The sequence below is a fragment of the Nothoprocta perdicaria genome, unplaced genomic scaffold (assembly GCF_003342845.1).
Source record: "Nothoprocta perdicaria isolate Ctin4 unplaced genomic scaffold, notPer1 scaffold_9, whole genome shotgun sequence".
NCBI lineage: Eukaryota > Metazoa > Chordata > Aves > Tinamiformes > Tinamidae > Nothoprocta > Nothoprocta perdicaria.
The window spans coordinates 8,886,680-8,899,164 of NW_020456198.1; positions in this window are offsets into that span (position 1 = coordinate 8,886,680).

Genomic DNA, 12,485 nt, shown 5'->3' on the forward strand with positions numbered 1-12,485 from the left:
CTCCGGCGGGGCGGGGGGCGCGCGGTGGGCGGGGCGGAGCAGGCGGGGCGTGGTCGGGGGCGGGGCCGCCCGTGTTCTCCCGCCCWGCACAAGGTCACTGCCATTAGACACGCAGTGTGTGGCCGGGCGGGGGGAGCGCCCCAGGAGCAGCATGCCCTAGGCGGGCCGGGAAGGCGGAAACTGCGGGGTACCTTGGCCCCTGGCGAGAAGGAGAGGGCAGCCCTGGGGCGGGAATCGGGATCAGGGGAGGCTGTGCCCCCCCCCAGCAACTGGGACCGCACGGGGTGTGCCGGGGGGCTCTGGTGTGCCGGGGGCTCTGCCTCCACTCCAGTGCAGCCTTAGGGCTCCCCTCTCTGCTTCGTGGACATTGGGATCTTGGCGGATCTTCTGCACAAGCTGCTTGCCGGCAGGGGCACTCATTGGAGCCGTTTCCGTGCGGGTGCCAGCTTGCACGGCACTTGGAAGCATGTCCTCATCTTCCAGACGTTTTGCTCGTTCCAATCCACCAATGAGTCCCAAAGTCACTGTAAACTCGGAAATGTGAAGTGTTTGCATGGGGAGGAGAGAATACAAAGGAGCACGGGTGTGTGCGGGGGTGCGGGACATTCCCGCGAGAGCCCCCGTTTGTGCAGGAGCGGAGCGGCGGGTGCGGGAGCCGCGGAGCGGGCGGCACGGAGCCGCGGGCCGCCCTCCCGCCCCCGCCACACGGCCCCGCGCCCACCTGCCGCAGCCATCTTGGCTAAGGGCGGGCACCGCCCCCTGGGTAGCCATGCTGTGTTAGGGCAGGAAGTCCCTAGCGATGCTGTGGGAGCCATCATTGCTGAGGGCGGAACGCACCTGCCCTGCGTCCATCTTGGAGAAGGGAAGGGCAAGGGAGGCCGTGGCGCGCTGGTCCCCTGGTGCCTGTTTAGGGATGGTGAAACGCAGCCGTGTTCGTGCGCTTGTCTGCCAAACATCTGGATTTGGCTAGTGTGCCAAGGTGTGGGGGACAGGCCCACAAACGGGCTGGGATAAAAGCATCCTTTGCTTCAGGGAGTCTGTTGTGAATTCCACATAAACCATAACTGCCAAGGGAGAACCGTTGAGCATCACGATGGGTAACCAGTGACAAACCTCTRCATGCTGTGCAAGGGCAGCTTAACAGACACCAAAATGTTAATACGCACCAGCTCCTGGCTGCCAGCGGGGCGCTGTTGGAACCAGCTGCGTGGTGGGAGCTCCTGGCTCAAGGAAGGTGGCTGGCTTAGGAACGGAATGATGCACGCTGTGTGGAAAGGGTCTGCAAAGTAAAGAAATGCCCACTGAAACTGCAAACAGCAGGCATGAAYCTGTAAAGAGACGGCTGGAGAGCACTGCTTTGCACCGAAAGAAGGCTTAGCCTTCCACCTTTCGGTAAACCGCGTACGTGTTGTTAGATGCAGCAAGGCTTTGAGAGTGGGCGCTGGGGAGGGCTTGGTTCACAGAGCCCCCCGGCTCCGCGGCCGGCTGACGTTCCGCGCTCGCCTCGCCGACGGGAAGCCCCATGGAAGCCGGTCCGGGTGACGGACCTCACGGCACCGCCTGGAACAGGAGGCAGGAGCAGGAATAGCGTGAGACTATCTACGCACTCACCTTCATGCAGACAAATGCTCCTGAAAGGACGACACGGGCAGCACAATCAAGAAAACCCTTATCCACAGCCTTCCAGCCACTTGGTGATCCTGGTTTAGCGCAACTGCACCTAAGCTACCAGAGCAGCCTTTCTATTTCGATTCCTCTAGCTCCCATGTGCACATTTTATATCTTGATGAAGTCTTGTCTCCCCAGCCCTGTCACGCTCAGTTTGGAACAAAGTGTTCCTAAAGCCTTCTCCACTCGAACGAGTGAGAAGCGGTGGAGAGGCGAAGCAGAGGCGAGCGAGGAGGCGCAGCGCGGTGCCGCCTCCCTGCAGCCCTKCTCGCCCCTCCACAGCCCCGCTCCAGCGACTAACAGCCGAACTGCTCCCCATGGGAATCCTGCCGGGCTCCCCATGGGAATCCTGCCGGGCAGCGCGGTGCCGCCTCCCTGCAGCCCTGCTCGCCCCTCCACAGCCCCACTCCAGCGACTAACAGCCGAACTGCTCCCCATGGGAATCCTGCCGGGCTCCCCATGGGAATCCTGCCGGATTCCCTGGAGCGCTCTGCTTCTCAGGGCAGCTCCCAAAGCGCCACGGGGCCGCTGGTGCGGGACCCCACCACGCTGCTAATGGACAGCAGCAGCGTCCTGCCCCTCGTGCTCCTCGTCCTCGTATTTCAGGGCTGAAACGCGCAGGTGACAGCTATGGAGCACGTACGCGATAAGAGCAGCCTGAGAAACAGCAGTGCACGTGAGGCTTATTGCCAGCCCTCGATCGGGCTCTTTGGTGGGAGTCACGGCTTAATTCTTTCTCTGTTCGCAAGCCTAATACATCCAGGGACTCAAATGATCATGTGGTGAATAGACACTGGGCTTGGGGAGGTGTCCTTGCATGTGAGCTCCTACTGCAGCGCAGTGCCGCCGTGTGGCACCTCCCGGCTGTGCCTTAGCGCAGTGCCACCGTGTGTGTGTGTGTGTGTGTCCCCTGTGCTGCTCTAGGGCAGTGCCACCGTGTGTGTGTCCCCTGTGCTGCTCTAGTGCAATCCCACCGTGTGTGTGTCCCCTGCGCTGCTCTAGTGCAATCCCACCGCGTGTCCCCTCTCCTGCCTTAGCGCAGTGCCACCATGTGTCCCCCATACTGCTCTGGGTCAGTGCCACCATGTGTCCCTCTCCGCCTTAGCACGGTGTCACCTGCTATTCGCTGGGATTCAGGGACACTTCGGAGCTGGGAGCTCCCAGGAAAGTGATGGGAAAGGGGGAGATAAAGTTATTTATCCTTAAAGCTACTGCACTGCCTTACCTGAGAGCGGAGCAATAAGGTATATGGCACTTCTGCGCTTGTGCTTGCAAGCTCTGGTGCTACGAGACGCTAAGCGAACGGCACCGTCTGGTCTGCGTTTGCAGCCTGGCAGTACCGCTGCCKGCATGGTAAAAGCTGTGTGTCTGATGGAAAAAAAAAAAAAAAAGAATGGTTTTGTCACCTCCAGCGCCATTCAAAATAAAAGAGGTTCTTCAACACAGATTCAGAGATCTGCTGAATTCATGGGTTAAAAGGCTTTTAGTAAGTCTAAATCATTTCAGCTGGACTTTTCTGCCAGTCCATTTTTTGGTATTTTTTGCTCCCACCAGGGATCAACTGTCCTGTTACCTGTGAAAATGCTAGCACCTGTGGTCAGGAGAGCAAAGCCGTTCCAAACCGAAATTGTTTTAAATCACTGGATTATCTGAATGCCTAAGCTGGCTCATAAGGGTTCCTGAAGGAACGTTAAATTGTCATTAAATTGAAGTTCTCTTGGGCAAACCCATAGATTTCAGTGAACCAATAAAATTGTCYGCACTGGTGCTGTTTAGTTCAAACTCTGAGCATCTGTATTCAAAGTTTACGAAATACAAAGAGGGAAARAAGTGAAAAGTAGGAAAGGAAAGATCTTAATTGTAAAAACATTGATTTTTTTTTWAAATCATATATTGTATCCTTATCAGACAGCTGTCTAAGGAAGAAAGGAACTATTCCAAGTAGCCACTGTAATACRTAAAGTACAGCGCAGCCTTTGGGCAGTAAGTCAGCCTCTCATTGTTGCGTGGAGATTACCTTTCGCTTCGTTCTCTGGGAGCTTTCTTACTGATTTTATAAAAATGAGGAAGGCCAAGCTGTAGCTGCCAGCACCAGGGTTCTCTCTATGCAACGTCTGTGTTTGATCATTGCTGGATACAGATTAATTAATCAATTGCAATATGCAAAAAAAATGTAGTGACATTTCGTTCTCTGTAACACAAACATAACTTTTTCTTATTTTGAAAGTAACACATAATTAATCACAGATAAGCATGAGCTGCTGACTTTTATCAAGACACTCATTTTCTTTGTTGCTTTCTTAAATGCAAACACTATTTATACCTAAGTATAGCAGAGACTGGTGCTATAAAATGCTGCAAAATAACTATATATATTTAAATCTGTAAAACAAGTAACATAGTTGTCATGTTTTGGCATTGTCAACTTGCAGCCTGAGCTAATTCCTGCTGAAATTAGCGGACACTTCATCCACTGCAATGAAGAGAAGAATTTTCTAGGTGAAAACCTAGATGTAGAAGATGTGACGACTCCAAGACACAGGGAATATCACAGAATGATATAAAATTGAAGCAATTACAGTTAAACATGATTTCCTGCTCATCCTTTTTATACCTTTGGCATAAATATATATATATAGTGTGTGTGTGACTATCTTGTCCTCTCGTGTTTTATGGAATCCTTCTCTCAGCAGCAGGGCAAGGGCCAGAGCAGGCTATAATAACAATAACCTAGGTGTCTTAATTGAAACTTTTTGTAAAACCATGAACTGTACAATAACTTTGTAGAGAATGCACACAAACGGCATCCATTCACAGCAGTTCTTTCTCAAGGACATCTCATTTACTTAAAATACACAGATTGGAACATTCATAATACTATGAAGTAGAAAAATATGTGAAAGTTCAAAATATGAGAAAGCAGGAACTTTAAACTTCTTGACATTTTCATATTAGCAGATGCTCTGCCCTAGCTCTGTCCATTAAGAGCACTACTTCTAAGTGACCGTAGGGAGAGGTCTGAAATTCTGGCCATTTTTAATTCTGATGTACAAGAAATAAATCAGGAAGAAGTGGAAGTCTCCTTCCAGCTGGAACATCGCACTGAGAACATTTCTCCTCTGTCTTCTATTTTTAAGGACAGAGATTGTTCTCTAAGGAGTGAACAAGAAATATGYACAGAATCATCCAGACCCGCTTAGAGATGTTTTTTCATTACTATCTAAGGAGAGGTCTCTGTATTCTCTTGTTGCATACTCACATTTTCCATCTTCTCAGCCAAACCCTTTGATCCTTTCTCAATGAAAATTCGGATTATTTCAATTGATTTGTCCTTGCTAGTTTTGACTTAGCTTTGACGTTAGGATTAAGGCCATGATATTGCATTTCATGAAGTGAGAGTTCTTTGAGTAAGAGCTCTTTGAACAACAGGCTGCTATGTAGAATCCCGTTGTCCAGGTTTTCCTGAAGGAGCTCACCACAGGCTCCCTTTATACCTGTGATTATTTTTATGCCGTTTATTTCAACATATACCCCAAATATTTATATGGACATCACCCGGCAGTTTGGCAATGCACAACGTAGGTCTTTTCTTGCCTGGTTAATGATTGATGAGAATTTTGCCCTTTGCCATTCAGTGGCTGAYGTGTTTGTTGGTTCTGTGGATGTAATCCCCCAATTCCTCCTGCTTGGATTTMTCTTTTATTTTCCAGCCCTCTTTTTGGCCAACCAACGCACACGTKCAGAGTGCTCTGAGGTTTTGCGGCCAGCATTTTGGAAACGACGTCTTGTTTCTTGCCCGGGGAACTCAGAGAAATCCACGAGGGTCTGGGGTCTTCAGTGTCTCCAATATTTTGGTTACACAGGGAAAGCTCCCGATTARAGTGGGTGAAGGACAAGAGAGGATTAAGTGAGAGATTTCTCAGCTAATTTGGGTTTTATTGGAGCAAAGATCCCCCTGGGCGCTGAAGCCCCCCAGTACGTGTGGGGACACCTTGCCGAAGGTGCACGCACACAGGGSAGCCTGGAATGGATATGTGTTGTCCCCATTAAGGAGGAAAATGTTATCCATAAATTTAACCACTTTTTGGTGTTTCCCTGCATTCCCTACAGGATTCTCTAGGTGGCAGGTGACACCTTACTTAGAGATTTTCTTAGTATTTGGCTACCCCGTTCTCAATCCTGAGAGGTTGAGAGGTTGACCACTTAGAGGTGTGTATGACCATAGCACTACATGCTGTCCCAGCACCGGCCAGGATTTCTCCTCGCTTCCCCAGGGTGACGGSAGAGGGAAGGTTCTTGCAGGGGCAGCGCCCGTGCCGTCCCAGCACAGCCAGCTCCGCAGGGCTTTGGAGCGCCAGGCTCCCCGGGCCGGTGCCGAACAGCCTGCCTCAGTCTGCGTGCTCACGTGCAGGCATAAAAACAGCAGAACTGTTTCACACGGCAACAACCTCTGCTCTGCAGCGCTTAAAATACAGCTGATACAGCACCCTGCATGAGTAAGTGGCTAGAGGCTTTCTTTTTAATTATAAGGAGCCATTTTTGTCAAATRATGAAAATGGTAGATAATTGATCTAGTAAAAATGGCAAATATTTCAAGTCTTGCAAATATTTCAGATTGTTCAGATTACAACTTGTGCTTTTGCTCTCTTTGAGGGATCCAGGTGAAATCTGGGAATGACTTTTAAGCTATAAAGGACTCAAAGAATCATCATTTAATATGTTGTTTAAGATTATAGGCTGTCTTCCTGTTTGTCATCTCTGAGTTTACCTTGCACTGAAACTACCAAAACAGAATCACGCATTATGATGATTTTATCGCTTTTTATCGCCCCCTCTTCTAATATCCAACACGTGTCAAAGGAAATGGTGGGTAACAGCATGCTGAGGGGTGCTGAAGTGTGGAGAGCAGCTTTGGTGTGACATTTGCTACGTTTTAAGTCAAAAAGAGCTCCCCGATGCATGTTCTGATTACAGCCACAGCCAAGTAATCTTCTCCTTTATATCCTGAAACGAAACAGATGAGGTGATAGCTGGAAAATAACGGGAGCCCTTGGTGACCCCGGTGTCCCTCTTCCTACACTGAGCAGTTTCTCCGATGGGGCAGCGTCAATGCTCTGCAAACTGTCCCTAAATCTGTGCTCGCTGCATGTTCACTCCATCGGGGAGCAGAGCCCTGYGTATGCTGCGAGCTGGTCAAGCACTTGCACCCCACTAATGAGGGGGAGATGCCCGGCTGATAACGTGCCCATCGCCAAGTGACCCTCCAAATACCTCTTTTATTGTTGTTAACTTGTTTTAAGTTACATAAGGATGCGGATAGTGTGTATATATATGTCCACATATACACATGCTTTTATAACTAGCTTGATATTAGAAATAAACAGAGGTTTCAATGCTCCAAACACTTGCACATGCACTTAAATGTATTTGTGTAGTTAATCCTGGGGAGATCACTGCAGGAAAGAAATGTTTTCTTGAAGAGAGGGACTGTACACTTATGATATCAAAACAAGATTAGACAGACATATTTGTCATATTAGCAGTTGCTTGAGAAATTTCYCAGTAAGTAAATGCAGAGTAAAATTTAGTAGGTTTTCAAGTTTCTATTTTGTTTTTATTTCAGGCATATTTGTTTTTTGGTAGAGCTATTTTGGAGTGCTCGGAGATAAGCTGCAAATYAAATGGAACGCAATAAACACAGGTTCTTGGTGTTCTTTGTTCCAGAGTGTTTTTGGGGAGCTCTCTGGTGCGGGAGGTCCTACATCCATCTGCTGCATGGTCCTCTGAGCTGCCCCTCAGCCTTGCAGCACGGCTTGTCTGCAGCCAGGTACATCCCTGTTTCTGTGATTTATCTGCTGGAGATATTAGGTTCTCACTGGATTGCAGAATACATCTGGACCAGCCTAATGAGCACATTCTTCACCATCAGAGAGGCTGTGGAGGGCTCACAAATATTTTAGACATGATTCACAGAGCCAAAAGGTCTTGTTTACTGATACGCTATTTATACCTAGCCCAATTAAACCTCTTTGGAAAAAAAGTCTTGCATGCCAACACTGGCACTGCTGTCTGAAGTGAGCATCTCCCCATAAAAAGGTGCAGAAAACACCATTCATAATTTTGATAGCTTCTCGCAGGCGTGTGTATGCCTTGGCCTTTGTCTGAGTGCATGGAGCACCGTGTAGWAGGTGGCTCCGAGAGCAGGTGAGATCAGTCAGGGCTTCACCCTGCGCTCGTGGCTGGCGCCGTGTCCTCGGGGACGCRTTTGCCCGCAGCCTCTGCCCCTGCCCGGGATCCTCCCGCGGGTCCCGCGTCGGAAGCGCTCGTTGCACGGGATGCAGGTGGGCGAGAAGGGGCAGCTGCCCCGCGCGGACCCGGCTCGCGGCTGCCCACGGCAGGGCTTGGAGCTTGGGGCTGCTTCAACTGCGTCCTGTTCTSTCCAGGTTCCGCTGTGCTGCTCTTACCATAGCGAATTTCATTAACTTTAATGGTGAGCGAGACCCATAGCAAGGCATTTATTGCTCCGTCCTTTCTGCAGCACTCAGATCCACCCCTAAATTTCTCGGACGGCGGCTGCTCCGCGTCTCAGCGAGCGCCCCGCGGCAGCTGCGACCCTGCACGGGCTCGTCGGGCACCGGCGCCCTGGGGCCGTGGCAGCAGGGCTGCTCCCTCAGCATCGCCTAGAAAATGACCCAAACCCATCTCTGCCTCTAGCCCGAGGACACTGCTTCCCTGTCCTCCCTGCTCACTCTCAGTGCCTCCTTTTGCCTCTCCTCTTGCTCTCGCCTTCCCACCTTTCRCTGCATTTCAGCATGAAGGGGGGTTCGCACCTGCTTTGCGCCTGCGGCAGCCCGTGATGAGAACAACCACTGCTCTTGGTGACAGGCAGCGGCTGCAGGGCTGGAGACAGAAAGCTCTGTGGGAACCGAGGTCCGTGTCCTGGTGGCTTCCACGGGGACTGGTGACGGTGGGGAGCAGAGGGGACCGCCCGCCCCTCCCCAGGCCTGGCAAATCCGTGTCTGTAACACACTGTGTGCTCCGTGCTGTTTGAATCGAGTGYGAGAACACATGCCTAAGCGTAACCTTCTGGATAACGGATTGTAAACTTTATAAACTATGAAAATTATTTGCTGTGTCAAAATGTTAATACGCACACACGGTAGGAAGTGGAAATTTAGACTTTAGATGTTCCCTTGGTGGCCCCCACCTTGTAATACCTAGTACATGGGAAAGCAAGTCATGCAATTCAAATCTGAGTTTGTTGGAAATCCAGGTTTTTCAAATGTGATGCTTCAGAAAACTAAAAGTACATGCATAAAGTTCAATATATCACAAAGTGCTATTTCTTACAGCCTTCACAGTGGCATTAAATGGCTTGTATTAATTTCACATTAAYGTATGTAGACTCTTTTTGGTGCATGAACTAACTAAAGCTTTTTAAGGTGACTCCATCCTGCATGGCACCGAGCAGTGTAGACATACCTTACACAACCCCTTGGCCAAGGAAAAGAAGTCTTCAAGATAAGCTTAATCATTCGTGTGGCAGCGAGCATTAGAAGCATTTACATAGTGAGGTGTAAATTGGTGGTGGAAAGTAAGAATAGCAGCCTGTACACAGCACTTAACAATGATGTGGCCATTAAATAATAAAAGTTTCCTCCCTTTAGCACTCTATTAATAAATTTCAAAACATGATATATTTCRAAAGATGTACTTTAGTCAAGTGGAAAGCAGATTAATGTGGATTTAGAAAGAGGTTCGGAGTGCACCAAATTAAAAATGCTTTCTACTTTATCAGCATTAGAGAGTACTATTAATTTTAAAAATAGCTTTTAAAAACATGCATGGCATACCGTAACAGAGATGGCTGCGTTTCAATACATCGTCCTGCCGACTCCTTCCCCGGCAGTGAGTTATGCAGACACGTCAAGCTCCGCTTTGCAAATATGGTATGTTCCGTACCACAGCTGGCAGGAAATAAAGCAGTTTTGCCTTTGGATTGGGGACTGTTGGGACTTCCGAGCGCGGTGGTTACGGACACTGTCCGCGTGTGCATGAGCAGTGAGGAAGGTCCTTGTCCCTCCACCGCGGTGCTCGCAAGGAAGCACCTCCACGTCCCCAGTGTCCTCGTGCCCCAGCAGAGCTGGACGCCGACCACGAGCACACATCGTCAGTGATTACAAACAAAGATGCTAATGGAAAATGCTCGTGTAGCAGAGCAGTTCCATTAAAGCGCTTCATCTATAAAAATTTTCAGTACTAATTGGCACGAGCATCCTCAGAATGGTGCATCATGTCTGTCTGAATGAGGAAGGAGGCAGTTGCCATAGCAAGTAGTGTTTTTATTGACTGCTTAAAGGAAGGAGACACATAAAACCATAGCTGAGGCCAGCAAATGAGTTACAATAATCCCAGGGTAGCTCTAACTTGCACTCTTAGCTTTTTTTTTCTTTTCTTTTTYGTTTTTTTCTGCTCACACAGCCCAGTTCTCCAGCTCTCATAAAAGAGCAATTACAAATACGACAGAATTCAGTGACCCGTAATGGCAGTCCTCAAGACCTGGATGAAGGCTTTACCTGCCGTTAGGCTAGAGAGTCCCCGATCCCGAGCCCTGATGCCCTCCGGCCTCCTGTCAGCCTTTAACTCTCTTGCCCTGCAGYGAGCGCTCAGCGGTCCTTTCAGCTTTAGAAGTCCTAATCCCAATAAAAATGCCTTGGACACATGATGCAGTCCACTCAACCATTAAAAAAAAAAAAGAAAAAAAAAGGTGGTCTGTAGACACACATTCGTTGCAAAGGTTAGTTTGTCCCGGCACACTTAATGCTAGATCGGGTATCATTGGTCCACGCTGCGCTGGCTKTGCAGAGCCCAGACAGTGTCTGTTAGCCCACGGGCAGCAGCTAAGCACAGGCCAACATCAGCATCGCCTTGCACATGCCGGCTCATGTAGCASAGGTCCAGCTCTGTGTCCGTTCCTGCTCTATATCCAATCCACACCCCGAGTGCTRGGGCTGGGCACGCACTCGGCATTAGCGGTTGTGAAGCCACAGCCTGAGCAGTAGAACAAGTCTCTTTGCTGAGGACCCATGTGAGCTGTACCACCACTCCATCATTTTTTCCTACTATTACGCCCAGCTGGTATCATTCTAGAGTATTTCAGCTCCATTCATGATGCATACATAGAAAAATGTTCTAAGAGGAAGCTATGTAGCTTAAATTAAACATGATTGTTGCCGCTTAGAGCAAATCGGAGACTTTCTATTTTGTACATCATGAGCTCAACATTGTGGCATTGTTTATTTTACCGAGCCTACTTCGCAGAATTAAAATATTAACATACTAGTACTATTTGGATCGTGACTTGAGTATATTTCTCATTTATATTGATTTCCCGGGAGAGAGATGTTTCCAGGACTGAATCAGAGAACGGAAATAACTTTATCTTTAACAATGATGGAGCATCCATTCCGCGTCCGACGCGCTCACAGTCACAGGTCCGAGCGCTGCTCCCCTCCCAAGCCAGCCCGGCGTGCTCAGAGCAGCCGTCCCCGCGGGCATCTGCTGAGCGGTGCCCACGTGCAGCGGCTCGCCGGGCGCTGGCCCGGGCTTCGGAGCCCCTTGGCCCTCTGGCCACGAGCCCACGKGCACCGTCCCTCCAAGGAGCCCGTGGCTGGGGAGCAGGGGCGTCACGCTGAGCTCCTGCTTCCCCCGGGAGGCACCTCTGGAGACCAGCTAGCCAGCACTGAGCACAAGGTCCATCCAGGAGCTTCCACAGGATCCCACGGGATCCCCACCCCGCGCGGGAGGACTGTTGACTGCAGGAACGTGCCAGGCTCCGGCTCACCCTCTTGCCCCTTCTGCATCTCCGTGAGCGCTGCCAGGAGACCAGGGAAGAGGATCTGACCCCGCTCCTCGCCATCTCTACGGCAGTTGGCCAAGCCTGTTTAAGAACGTTAAGAACATTAGGAACACTTCCATTGGGAAGCGTTATGTTCAGATACGCCTGTGTCCCATCCCGGCTCTCTGGACAGAGATGTGTGTTAATAATCCATCTATCTGAGAGCTGATTCAGCCTGTGAGCTTCTTGAAGCCGTGGTGAGCCAAGAGGGCATAGTTTGTAGTGACAGGTCTGAAGAGTTACGGCACCTTAAATCAACCTCGTAGACAACATCTGAGTGGGAGCCTCCATGAGATGAACGAGCTGACATTTTTTAAAGAGTAACAAGGAGGTAATAAACAAGATTAACACAAAACTAATGGACGACTGGAGACAAATACCCAGAACGTCCATGTCATGTCAGGGGAGTTGYGGGCCAGACATCTGGCAAAGCATTTGAGCCAGGAGTAGGTAACTCATACCTACTAAATCACAGCCATAAATCCGCCAGTGCGTTAGCGGAACAAGAGTGATCTGCTCTGAAATGAAAGGGAAAAAGAAAGGGAATTTACTGTTCTTTGTAAAAAAGGGCTGCTCACCTAACTTGCTCCTGGTTTGCGAGCCAGCCCGCGAGGGTCATTTCAGCTGCCCGGAGATGGGCATAGGCACGCGCCTGCGACCTGGGCTCCCACTTTTATAGAGGTGCCCCCCAAGAAGTCCCTAAGAGCAGGGAACTGCAGAACTGGCGCACATAGTTGGCTCCTGAAAAAAAGAGAATTTATTCTGGCAAGTTGGTTCCCAGTTACATACCAGAACTAAAAGAAGTGAAAAAGGGCCTGCTCCTTCCACTTAGAGGAGATCTCTCTGAAACACTAAGCGTAAAACAAGGCTAAGAAAGGCTTTTGGTATGTCAGATCTCCAGCTACGGGTCGAAMTCTTC